At 41.3% G+C, this 13,623-nt stretch overlaps 1 protein-coding gene across 12 annotated transcripts in view; it reads right to left on the bottom strand.

The window, feature by feature from the left end:
• The window catches only part of LOC107996637 (uncharacterized), a 300,698-nt gene that overhangs the window by 188,558 nt on the left and 98,517 nt on the right, over positions 1 to 13,623 (bottom strand). For 3 of the 12 annotated variants that reach the window (XM_062071008.1, XM_062071009.1, XM_062071013.1), the window contains exons 1-3: positions 5,678 to 6,077; positions 5,465 to 5,540; positions 5,235 to 5,390 (exon numbers count right to left, since the gene is read on the bottom strand). The exons of 6 other annotated variants lie outside the window; for them this stretch is intronic. The gene's annotated coding sequence lies outside the window, so the exon portion shown is untranslated. Of the gene's footprint in view, positions 1 to 5,234; positions 5,391 to 5,427; positions 5,541 to 5,677; positions 6,084 to 13,623 lie in introns of those variants that run through there. 3 more of the 12 variants (XM_062071016.1, XM_062071007.1, XM_062071006.1) reach the window with 3 other exon arrangements.

The following is a 13,623-nucleotide window of genomic DNA, read 5'->3' as shown; positions in this document are numbered from 1 at the left end:
AATTCCGGATAAAGTTAGTTTTAATGATAAAAAAAATATATAGATTGTTACGTAGTCACATTTCTATCTTTTGTAAAAAAATAATCGTAAAATGAAAAACGTAAAATCCATCGTTTGAACGAATTTGATTTTGATTGTTCTAACGTCGAATAATAACTTTGTTTAAAACGCTACGGATAATAAATAATATTAAGTAATTTCGCCGAGGTGAACTTTATTCATAATTTCAGTCGTTAAAATTTTGGAAGAGCTGTCGATACCGAGGAGAAGATAAAAGGAGATATCAAAACCGTCTCTCGTAACACGTCAGTTATAATATCATTAATTAAGAAAAAAGATGGTGCGAGGAATTAAAAAAAAAAGAACATTTCGATTCCATTATCGCGATGCCGGTTTACTGGTTATAGGTCAGCGGTCGAGTGTACCGGATCCAATCGTCCAATTATAGGTCAGGCCGCGTCTGTTGGAGGCCGAGACCGAGTCTGGCCAAGTGTCTCTTTATACGGAAGAAGCTTCCTTTCTTTAGCTCGTCCTCCCCTTCCCTGCCCCTCCCTTTTTCTTCACAGAGAAAAGGAGAAAAGGAGGGCGTAGATGGAGGGAGAGAACGCGTCGAACGCGGCCGCGGCACGAACGAGCCCATTGAAAAGGCGCCGATGCAGTTAACTTAATCCAGGTGCTGATTGGACACGGCAACTGAGAAACGACGAACGAGGAACGCGGTGGAATAGAAGGAAACAAAGAAAAAAAGGAAGAAGAAAAGAAAGGAAAAAAAAGGTAAAGAGGTTGCCCTTAGGTGGACCCCTCTCGCCAGGGGGTTGACCTTAATTGCGCCACGCAATTATGGCCACTTCCGTTTGATGGAAGTAATGCGCCGTTAAAAAAAAAGAAGAAGAAGAAAAAAGACCCGATAAAGCGGGGGAGGGAATCTGTGGTTATGAGAACGTCACCGGCACAAAGCCATCCTTTTCTCTCCTTCTCGCCGTTATTACGATTCCGTGTCCTGTCCCTTTTTTCGCGAGAAATGGCGAAAAGGGAAGGGCTAGTCTCGTTTCCATTCTGGGTGGGAAAATAAAGAGAGAGTCTTTCTATATTTCGCGATACCTGGTCTATTCTCGAGTTAGTAAAAGGTAAGGGAGCAGGGTTCGACGTCTCGTGGAAAAATTGCGCGAAGGTGGTAGTTTGGTAAATTGGCTCGATTCGGCGGAGCAAACGTTTGATTTTACTACTTTAGACGCTTGGATACTCGTGGAGACTCGAACGTTACGCAAAAAAATGGAATAAATTTTGGGTATAACATGATCCTAATCTAAAGTTATTACGGAATATAATTATTCCTGTACGACGTAATTAAGGGTGATTGTAACACGCTATCCTCGAAACGAACGATAAGTGCATTCTTGTGTGATTTTAGATATTACATTGGAAGCATGCAACCTACGTTGTCGAGCTTGAGTCATAAATTTTCATAATAAATTGCAATTACGAGGTATAATCAAGTTTATTATGATATTTATGACATTTTTCTTTTTCTTTTTCACCAGAATAATATTCTCGCGAAAGAAACTCGTAGAAACGTTAGACGACTTTTCTTAGACGAATCAATTTCATTTTTTAATTTCGCGAACTTTGATAAAGAGAGAGAGAGAGAGAGAGAGAAAAAGAAAATTTCAAAGTTTCGCGAGAAAATGGCATTCGCAGAAATAATTACTTCTGAAATCTGCAACTGCCTTTAATCGTCGTTCGTTCATTGCTAACGATCCTTCTTTGCTGTTTCAATGGAAGAACAAACAATTTTTTCACAATGTCAAACATCCCTTCCTCCTCTTTCCCTCCTTAGTAGAATAAAATTGAAGAATGAAAATTTCTTTCCTCCTTGCGCCTCTCTCTCTCTCTCTCTCTCTCTCTCTCTCTGTCTCGTTATTTCGTTAAATTGGAACGCGTTTGATTCGATTCGATTAGAAACCGAGTCGCTTTTGCGGGTTCGATTCGCTGGTAGGGGACGGAACGGGCCGTTGTAATTATTAATCGAGTCAGGCATCAATTAGTCGGAATATCGATTAATCGCGCATCAGAGGCGCGTGTCTTGGCCCGTGCACAGCCACGATTTCGATTATCCGCGGCTTTCGATGACTGTGCGTTTCATCATTCGATTAATCAACCGTCACGATCTGGATTGCGACGTCGCTTAACGTCAAATTTCATCCAGTTATGCATTTTATCAAATCACGCCTGATTAATAATCGTTTCGAGGACGGTGAACATATTATGCTTTGAGCGGGATTGATTCGTACATTCGCAATGCGCACCGTATAAATATCGTATAAACGAAACTCCGATTGTTCGAGGCGTATAAAAATTTAACCGTTCGTTAATTAAATTTCCATTTTGTCTCGACGAGTGTATATGTATTAAACGAGTGTAGAAAATAAGTGCATTTTCGCACGATAAACACTTTTGTTTAAATTATGCACTCCGTTCGCGATTTATGAAATATAATTTATTAATTAACCATTCTCCTCTATCCTCTCGTATAATCATCTCCGCGCAAAAACTGACGTGATGATCAAGTTACTACTACGTTATACAAATTTTCCGCGCAAAATATCGTAATGTATTTTCATATAGAATGGAACAAGCTTGTAAATTATCTAAAACGATCGTACCAAGTGGTTGATCCCATCTATTATACACTTGAACAACGAACAACGTATACAAATTATACGGTATATCTCTACCGGATAAATTAACAAATTGAATTAATTACAAATTTACATATCACGCGATCCACTTTATCTCGAGCCACGAAGAAGAGGAAAGTTAAACGAACTCAACTTCTCGCATTGTTTAATCGCGCATACGAGATCACGAAACATCTTCGAATCAATTTTTCCATGTCAAATCGTCTAATCGTACTCCAACAATTTCCGCGTAATGTACACGCCTTAATCCCTACTTCCTCGTCCTCCTAATGACTCAAACTAGAATCGTTTTCCTATTTCGGTACATATATACATATATATGCATATTAAACGTGCGACGACGATCTGAATTTATACGGCAGCGCGGTATATATATATGTATATATAGGTAAATGCGCCACGAGTTAATGTTACGCGACGCGAGCGGTAGAAATTCTAGATTTCGTGAAACGCAATCGTGTTTCGCCAACTTCCGGCGCGCAGTCTACGACTAGCGAATACTTCAGCTATTACGTTTCCACTTCCATCCATTCACCAGTTTCCCTTCACCTCCTTCTTCCCATTTTCTCCTCCCAAGATTTCTCCTCTTTCTTCTCCCCTTTCCTCCCCTTGTTTATTAACACGCATCCGATACGACGATGTTGAAAAATTGAAAAACCGATGGAGGAACAGCGTACTCCCACTCTTTCTAAATTTCCCCTCCCAAGAAAAACCCACGACACGTCGCCAGCATTCGACGTTGAATACCTGCCCCTCCCTCTTGACTTCCAATCGAACGATATTTCAACCCCAATGTTACCATCAATCCCGGTTTTCGAGGGGATCGGTTTTCTCGAATCGAGTAAATCCTCCGCTCTTCCTAAGAACATGGAAGCTCGCGTTTCCATTTGTTTCCCACTGTTCCACTCGTCACGCGATCCCAAACGTGCGGGCGTAATCAAAGGCGAGGCGGCTCTCCTCGAGGCAGATTTCCACCGACTGATTTATTTCTCGGCGTAATGTGCGATGACACACACTGCTCGTTTCCAAACACGTTAAACGCCGAGATCCATCGAGCGTGGACGATATTTGTTCTTCACTCGCGCGGGCCAACAACGAATATTCCGACTGTTTGCCCGCAGGGGGGAGGGAGCAAGGAGAGAGGAGGCGAGGTTCCGGTTACGGGGAGACAAAAGGGATGGGTGGAGGAGGGAGAGTGGCGCCTTAGACGAGACGGATCGGGGTATCAATGGATACGTCGCGTTCCTCGGCCATCTTTCCTCCTCGCCAACTTTTAACTTATCGGCTACGCGATTAAGAACGATTGGAACGGTAAATATTCCCGCTTGATTCTCGCTCGGTTCATTCGGATCGAGATAAGGGAGATCGCGATCAAAGTTTTTCGTTTCGAGAGCCTCTGTTCTCCGGAGAAGAAGAAAAGGACATCGAGATAAAGGAAAGAGACGAAACGCGATCTGAGGAAACGAGAAGAGAGAGGGTGATTTCTCGATGGAGGTTGGATAGTTATCTTAATTTCGATTGTTGTTACTGGAGTGAAATAATTTGCCTCTACATTTTTTCAGATTCTTTATCGATTCAAATCATGTATCGATTCATCAGTGCTAAATTCGATCAAAGTGTTTATTACTATTAGAAAATATAGTTCCTATTGATTGATATAAAAACGCAACTATATATTTTCACTTTTTTTAAGAAATAATCAATCCACCCTTTCGCACGTTGATTTTTCGTACGTAACGAACCGCCAAAACGGAAGCGCAAACGGAAAGGATGGCAAATGAGAAATGTCGAAATGGAAAAACGAAGATCGCAATTTTTGCGTTTCTTCTTCGTCGCTCCTTTTTTCGACCTGATTCCTCCCTTTTCACGGCACAAACGCTAATGCGACGGATTATCAAACTCGTATTTTTCAGTAAGCCGTTTCCATCCCTCCCCCGTCCCCGTTGCGGCCAGTTTCGCTCAATGTTTTCGTTGCTGCTCGCGCGATATTTTCCACCAGTGTGTTTAAAATTCCACGATTTTGCGAAAGATTATGACGTATCTCGCGATTTATCCTTTGAAATAGCCCGCATTTAAAATTTTTCACATTTAAAAATAAATACACCGTGATTGAAGGGGATAATATATTATAAAGAGGTAAATTAAGCTGTATGTACATTATTTCTTTCGTCGTTTAAATCAACGTGGCCGTATTTATCCGTAATAATTCGGATTAAATTCGGATAGAAGGCCGACGATTTATCGATTCTCGCGTCGAGCGAAACGTTTTTCGAAAACATTTTGTAAAATTATAAATGAGAATCCAATTTGAACTTAAAAAAAAATCTAAAAAAAATACACGAATCGCTCGTCATCGTGGTTTCTTAATCGACGAAAGCAGCGTTAAGTTTTCAAAAGTCGTTATTCCCATTCTATTTAGCGAGGGGGGAAAAACGCGAAATGGGAATTACCGACAAAATAGTAACCTCAATACGGTTCTTAAATAGGTGTTCAACGCTCTACTTCAGTTACGGATGTACTCAATGAATGACGTACTCAATGAACACTTTGAAGCGTGGTTGAAGTCCCTCGTTCAGATATTTTAACTCGGCCAGCCAACCAGCAGCGATACACTTTTCTCTAATTTGTCAATTCGACCGTTTCGATTTTTACATATAATCTCTCCGTCTGCTTCCGTCTCAACGTTTCACTCTAAAAAATCGCGAAAATATTTCTCATTATTACTTACATCACCGATGTATATATATATATATATATATACAAACGTAGATGCAGATTATCGATTACGTATCAATCATCTTGACGCTAAGCTCCTTCACTCGAAATATCCACAAATTTCTCCTAGAATAAGAACCGATCACTCACTTTAAAACACTTTCACAGAACAATACACATATTCGTGGAATACTTTTGAACAGAACGAGACAGAGTTCTATCATCGTTCCATCCAACGATTGATCGCACACAAAATTAAATACCTCGTAACAAATAGAATCCGACCAGTATTTAACCCATAGAACCTTTCAAAGCCGCAAATATATCAACACACCACCCTTCACTTCACCCGCATCGTAGCCCCATTATCCGAACGCCGACCCAGTTAAAATTATCACGCGAAAACCATAGATTCCGCGTATCGGAAACAATGGAATCTAGGCAACCGATCGATGCGTTTCAATCCAGGCTGGCGGGGGTGGACGAGGGGCGGCGCGACGGTTTCCGCGTGACAGATCGGTTGACGCGCGTCGATGTAGAAACGAGCGATGCCATCTAAGCACTGAAGGCCCCGACTTCGCCTATCGGATGGAAATCGTGGCTTTCCGCGTGGCGTAACCCTTGACACGCGACGTCGATTTCGACGCCACGCGTCGCGCCGATCAAACGCATCCCGTGCCACGATACACCGTTACATCCGTTGATTTATCGCCGTGATTTAGGACCGCTTAATTAATTTACATCTGGAAGAGAGAGAGAGGGCGTTATCGGCGGTGAAACTGGCCGGATGTGCTCGATGCGCGCGGTCTACGTGGGAGAATAAACGCGTCGCGCTGCAACCGCGTCGAAACTCGGCCACGCCGCGTGAATCTGCGTCAAAGTTCGAATGGCGTGGTGTTGAAAACGAGGGGAGAGAAATCGCGCGGAATGAAACGCGAGAGGGTTTATTATTTATCGACCGGGTTTCGTTGAAATTGTTTTAAGAAAAATAGCGTCTTTTCTTTTGAGTGTATTTCTGGAAAGATTCTAGAAATTACTCGAATTGGAAAAATTTGTTGCGCGACGAACGTATATATAAAACGGGGAGAAATTAATCTGTGGAAACTGCGTTATGAGAAAATAGCCTGTATAGAATTATTTCCTTGCGCGAGATGATTGCGAGAAATCATAGAAAATCGCGTGAAACCGTGCGAAGCTATACGCGAAGCCATACACAATATTCTGCGAAAAAAGTAAACAAATATTTCGTTCGCAATTTTATATATATGTATATATTTCCCCCGATATATCGTATATAGAATTATGGATAGAAGAAATTAATCGGACAAATAAGGGGAAAGAAATACATCGAGTTAATTAATCAAGTGAGTACACAAAATCGCAAACACGATTTTATCACCGCGTACCGAACAAGCTTGAAACAGAATTAGTCAATTAGTTAGAATCATGATCGATAAATAGAATCACGTTCAAACAAGTGGCCGATTGGTTAATGTTATAAATATTCACGTTTAAATGCTCCCTATCCGATGTTTACCGCCAAGATGATATTAACCACGGTTATTGCAAACATCATGAATAAAATCCATGTGTGCAAACACTGATTTTTTTCACGTAACAATTTCATCACGGTGATAAAAAAATCTCATCGTTGATATTTGAACTTTCTTACAAAATGTTAAACACCGAACAACATTTTCGATTTCGCATTTTCAAACGCTTTCCTCTCGCGGAATCGGAACGAAAGAGGGAACGAGGCAGGTGAGATTGTTTTCCACTCGAAGGAAGAGGAATATCCCGCGGAAAACTCGCCCGCGTGGCATAGGAAAATGGGTTATCCCGCGTTTTGTTTTTCCGCGCGACAAAAGCGGCCGAGGTGTCGCAACGAAAAGCTGGAGAGAGAGCAGAGCACACCTGTCCAGAGTTTTAACCGCGTACGAACGGTGGTACGGAGACGAGATACGCGATACCGATTTATCATCGTGACAATTTCGAACTGTTGAACTCTCCTCCCTTCTCGCGGCTCAGCATCGTCGTACGAATTGGCCGTTGGAGAAACTGAGAGTGCGAGTTGCTTATATGATTAATCGAACCTTTCCTCCTTTCGCGACCCGGCCATCGTTCCAAGGATTAAAGTTGTTCCCTCTCCCCTGGTTTCCGTGACGGGGAATAATATTTCAGATGGGTCGGTGTGTGTGTGTGAGTGTGTGCAAAGTACTTCAGAAAGAGGCGCTCTCGCGAAAGTTTTATAACGCGGAACTCGATCGGAGGAGGAGTTAGAATATTTGATTGTTGGAAATGGGGGAACGAAAGGATTGATATATGCGACTGAATCTTCGAGCGGCGGGTGATGTACGATGGAAGTTCGTTTATACGTTCTGCGCCAACGAGTTAATTCTCTCCGAGTTGGTGGTCGCGTGAATTCTCAAGCTGGAACGGAAGTTGCGATTGATGTGGAGTTTGATGGACGTTGTGAATCGATGGAGGGGAGGGGAGTTTTGTTCCCGACGTCGAAAGAAATTTTATAGGTGCGAAAAGTTTTGTGGTGGAAATGGCAATTGTTCCAAGATGTTTGATGATAAAGCGACACGGGTACATTACGATGTAGAGTTTTATATTTCGGATATTTTGGGCTACGCGTTCGAATATCGCGTAAACATTTCAAATCTGGTTATCGTAAGATAGTTGTTTGCTAGGATATACAAAGGAGAGGGTAGGGAAGGCTTGATCGAGTCGTCATCGAACATCGAAAACACACCCAGCGCACCAAACCGTCCAACTCCAAACCAGTGTGAAACTCGGTGCAATTTGCAAGGTTTCGGTTACGTCACGGTTGACGAACTTGTTTAATTAGATCGCCGGTTGGGATGTTGATTAATTTCGAGACGACTCGAGGAAGTTCACAACTACACAAGGCATCGTGAATATTAAGAAAGAAGACGAGGCTTTTCGAGAAATCTAACTGTTCGAACGTATTCGTATTGTTCCCTTTGGAATGGAAATTAATTAAATTTCGCCCTCTGCACGACTTCCCCTCTGAATTATCCGCACCAACCTCTCTAAATCTAATTACTATTTTCAAATCTAATCGGCGATGAACACCGGAATTTCAACTTTCTCTGTTCGAATAAAAATGTTTTTGCGTAATCCAGATCAAAAAAGGAAAGAAAATCGAACTCGTCGGATAGAGTAAAACGACGTAGAAGCGGTACGGTAAAACCTGGCGAATGGATATCTATATTTTATCCATTCCATTAGCGAAGTGCGAGAAGCACACACGGCTGCATTGGATTTTTCTTTATCGTAATTTCACGTGCATTATACGATTCTCTATTTCGTTCCACATCGTGTTCCTTTTTTCTTTTTTCCCTCGCTTCATCCTATAAACAGCTCTGCCACTAGATCTAGATACATCGATCCGTACGGTATCGATCTTCCAACTTTGTTATAAATCACAATCGAGGCATCGCGTTCGGGGCAATGGCAGGGAAAGGAAACGATTTTAAACTCGAACGCAAACCGGTCAAGGATGACGCACGACGATGGTCGTCGATAGACGCTCGAACCAATTCCAACCAGTTCCACTCGAATCGTTGCTCCCCTATAAACCAACACCCCCTTTCAACCAACGTGTGGAGTGTACACAAAGAGGTGGAAACTTTTCTTCTCTTTTTTTCTTTTTCTTTTCTTCTTTTCTTTTTTTTTTTCACCGCCGCAAATTTCCCCGGAGTTCTCACATTTGTCCGGCTGCGCGACGAGTGCGCGAGCACGATTTAATTAAAGGACAGACGGCGGAGGACCAGCTGCAAAGAGTTTCATTTTACGTTTTCAGCCTCTTCGCTCGATTCGATAAAAAAGACCGCCCCCTTTTGCGCCCTGAAACGCGGCCACAAAGCTAAGTTTATAATCCTTACGCGTGCACGAAAGCAAAGCCTCGTGGATAATCCTTGAGGTAGAAATCTCTGTCGGTTTTTTTTTTTTTCTAATTATAATTCCTCGTGAAAGTTATGCGATGAGAGTCTTGAAGTGGAATCATGACTTGGATGGGACTCTTCTCTCGAAGTTGATAGGACGAGATAGATAGCTGGAATTCGACTCGAAGAAACTCGAACGTCCTTACAGCCGGTTTAATCGAATTCCATCCCTGGGTGGAAAGGAGGCTTGTTTTGGATCAAAGCTTTTTAGATTCTCTGAACATGCGCGATGAAAAGATGATGATTCGAAAACAAAGAATCGGGGGAATGAAAAAAATAAGGAAAAGTAACTATCGTGTGGAGATTATAACCGATGGAGCATAGCTCGAGATTGAGAATCCGATAGAGATGGATTCTAGCTCCTAAGAGACTTGAATAGTAGTTTTGATATAAGAGAATATCGAATAGATTGGATATCATCGCGTTTTCAGATAATCTTCTAAAAATGCCAAGTTGGAATATCACATCAATCATGCATAATGATCAATTTATAGAAGGATGTTGATCGTTTTAAGATTTCTTTTCGACCCTTAAAGAGGTTTCCTTTATATTTTATTCGCAAATATATTATCGATTCTTAGCTGATTTTCTTTCTTTTCTTTTCTTTTCTCACGGGAAAAATATCACTCAAAGACTTGCCTCAACCGAGACGAGCATCGTAATGGGTCAAGTTTCTTTAATCCTCCGGCACTTGCATTAACCGGTTATAACCGTGTCTGGTAAATTGTTAACACGGCAACACTCGCCTCGGACGTTTAATATCAAAGCTTGGTCAGCTGCGCTAACATCGTAGAGCCGGAAGACAAACGTGTTTCAATGGATGGTTATGCATCTATGTAAATCTGCCATTAATTTCGTTATTCAGCTATTATCGAGTTACCGCTACGCTCCGAGCACCGGTTGATCTTGCTCAATGGTTATATATTCGAAACTTGCCAACTTCACTGCCCCCGCCATTTCCCTTTAAGTACCGCTCAGCTCAATTACCAAGTTCTATCATCGTCGAATTATCGTCCGTAATATCGTTTATTGGGCCCTTTCTGTATTTATGCTCGTCAAAAGTTCGTCGACGTCAAAACCGATCGTTAATCATCCACGTCTTTTCTGACTTCTCGTCTTATCGACTGGCTAATCTTTAGACGTGGCATCGATTAGCATTTTATGGAAAATAAAAAAATATACGCTTTAAAGTTTCATTTTTTAAGAGTTAAAATATTATATAGCTATTCAGTTATAAGCGTAATTTTAACGCAGACTGATGGCTTCGAGGCTATGCGTATATATATATATATATATGTATATATAGATATTCACTTGGTACGTTTGTAACGAAATTTACAAAAGGACTAAGGAGGAGCTGCGGGTGTTGGCGCGAACGAAGTTAAGCTCTAAAGCGGAAAAGTTAAGAGACGATATACCGAGACGCGTTCAGAATAACGATGACAAAACCGTGGGGTGGCTCTGCGAGAGAGGAGTTCTGGGTAAACGAATTGCCTTCCTGATCGGGGCTTTCAACTTCCTGCGTGCTAAGATTTGCTCGAGTAACCGCAAGATCTATGCAAACTTGCCAAAACTGAATGCCTAACATACTTTATCGTTATCCATCCAAAAATCAATATCAAACCGCTTTTCCTATATCCTCGTCCTCGAATATCCAAAACTCCTCATCTTCCAAACTATCGTTCGCTCTAAGCGTATTATATTCCCCCTTCAAAAAAAAAAAAACAAAGGAAAAATCAACTTTCTCCACAACTTCGATTAAACACGATATATCTCTCTCGATCATCGAAATATTATTAAATTAAATAATCAACTAGCGAGAAACAAATTATCCAACTCCTGATCCTTTGTTCGAAAAAAAAAAAAGAAAAGAAAGAAAGGAAAACGAATCCTTCGAAACCAAAGGGAATACGTGACAAAATCCCCGACAATCAATCTCCTCCCTGTGTGAATGCTAATTAAAAGCGCGTTCATTAGAGGAGGCGGCCAGTTCGATCGAGCCGTTTCCTCTTCAACGACACCGCGAGACCTCGCGTTACGTCACAATACCTGGATAACGTATCGTCGTCGCCTGCGGATAAACTAATATCCCGGTGACCATTATCTGTTAATTAGGCCGGCTTCTTGCGCGCTCCATTCCATCCCTTAAATTTGCACACCGAGGGGCAGAGGAGGCTGTTGGCGCATATGCAACTCACCGTGGACGGTGTGCGTTGGTATTCGGGTGTAATGCAGACACGGTGACCCCGGGATGGTGGTCCACCGAGGGGATTTCGAATTTGAGTTATACGAGTTCCGTGCCCCAGCCGTGGCTTAAATTATGCCGACCAAGTGCGCCGCCGATTAAACGGTCCTTTCACCCTTGCCAAATACGCTTGTTTACATGCCTCGATATTATTGTATTTTTTAATTCGTATTTTCCTAGTATTGAGTCGAATTGTTGCTCAATCAAATGCTCAATATTTTAGTTCAGGTTCTGTGGCTTAAATTATGCCGACCAAGTGTGCCACCGATTAAACGGTCCTTTGACCCTTGCCAAATACGCTTGTTTGCATGCCTCGATATTATTGTATTTTTTAATTCGTATTTTCGTAGTATTGAGTCGAATTGTTGCTCAATCGTATTTTAGTTCAGGTTCCGTGGCTTAAATTATGCCGACCAAGTGCGCCGCCGATTAAACGGTCCTTTAAACCTTGCCAAACACGCTTGTTTGCATGCTTCGATATTATTGTATTTTTAATTCCGATTTCGTCCAATTGTTACTCCATCGTAGTTGAAGCGTTATAGTATCGAGTTCCGTGTCGCAATTCCTGACCAAGTGTGCTGCCGATTAAATAAACGGCTTTGAACCTTGCTTAACATATGAGTTCGAATATTATTGTACTTTTAATTTCTCGTATTGAGTCGAATTGTCGTTCCATCATGTCTTAGTTGTGGCGTTGTAGTATCTTGAATTTATAAATTGGAGCCAATGATCGTGATTCTTTGAACGCGTGTTTGAATATTTCGAGTTAGTGTAAATATTTTTAATTCTTTGCTCCATGTATACGCGATACTCAACTATAGTATTTTTAATTTTCTGTTGATGGTTTTTAGTGAACTTAATTCCTTTGTCTTCGCGAGAGTGTGAACCTCTGGAATGTTTATCAATCAATGGCTCTTCAAAATATCTCGATTATCCTTTCTTCCTCTCGAGTAAATCGGGAGGAGACATCCTTTAGAAATTCAACATCCGGTGTCATTATTCCGATCCTTCGAAAAATACCGAGTTTATACCAGGATTTATCTAGCAAAAGATCAAAAAATTCGATGCAGTCTGCGAGATCTGTACTCAATTCTACAACTCGCCATTATTAGATGGTATTATTTAGATCGCCGAATCGAAATATTGAATATATATATATATATATATCCTCCTGTTTTTCATCCGTATTTCAACTTGTTGACGGAGGAAATGAGATCAGATTTCGAAGATTTTATCTTGCACGTATGTCTACGAGATCGTGAAAATCTCATTACTTGGAGTTTACGCTCCGTAATCTGGCCCGATTATCTGCCCTTTGAATGGAGGCGCGTCATATTAAAATGATTCCGGTTCAATTTTCAGGATTCCACTCGTCGAGTACGTCCCGACATTCGATAAATATGGTCTTTGTTCGGCTGAATCGGGCCGTAAAGTCATCGTATTACTCCCGAACGCTTTAATTAAATCACAACGACGGGTGGGGGTGGAGGATGGAAGGAAAAGAGAGGAGAAGAGAGGCTTGTGAACTTTAATTGAAAGCCTGTCTCCTACGGTGTTACGTTTCATAGGGATAAACGTATAATCGGGACAAATATGAATTTCTCACTCTGTCATTCTTGACGACGCTTACTTACGAATGATTGACTGACGAATGAAGCGTTTGTGCGTTTCGCAAAACGTCGTGCGTCGCGAATATACACAGGTGCGTCTATTCGCATCTGTCGACCAAAGGTGTAAATCGATGATAACGAACGTCACACGAATTAGATCGATCGCGATTAAAATTTCACAAGTTTGAACAACCGAATCGAACGTTGAATGATATTTGATTTGATTTATATCGTGCTTCAACGTTAAATCCGAATATTTTATTATTTAAAATTCGGTATAACGTGTAAAACGTTGTTGGTAAAATATTAGAGATCGTGAAAAACAAACGAAAGAATTAATAGCGATCGATTCTAATAATTTAAATTTGATGATGACAATT

This window comes from Apis cerana, linkage group LG2, assembly GCF_029169275.1.
Source record: "Apis cerana isolate GH-2021 linkage group LG2, AcerK_1.0, whole genome shotgun sequence".
In the NCBI taxonomy this organism is placed as follows: domain Eukaryota; kingdom Metazoa; phylum Arthropoda; class Insecta; order Hymenoptera; family Apidae; genus Apis; species Apis cerana.
The sequence above is the reverse complement of the archived record's forward strand: the minus strand, read 5'-3'. Positions and strand labels throughout refer to the sequence as shown.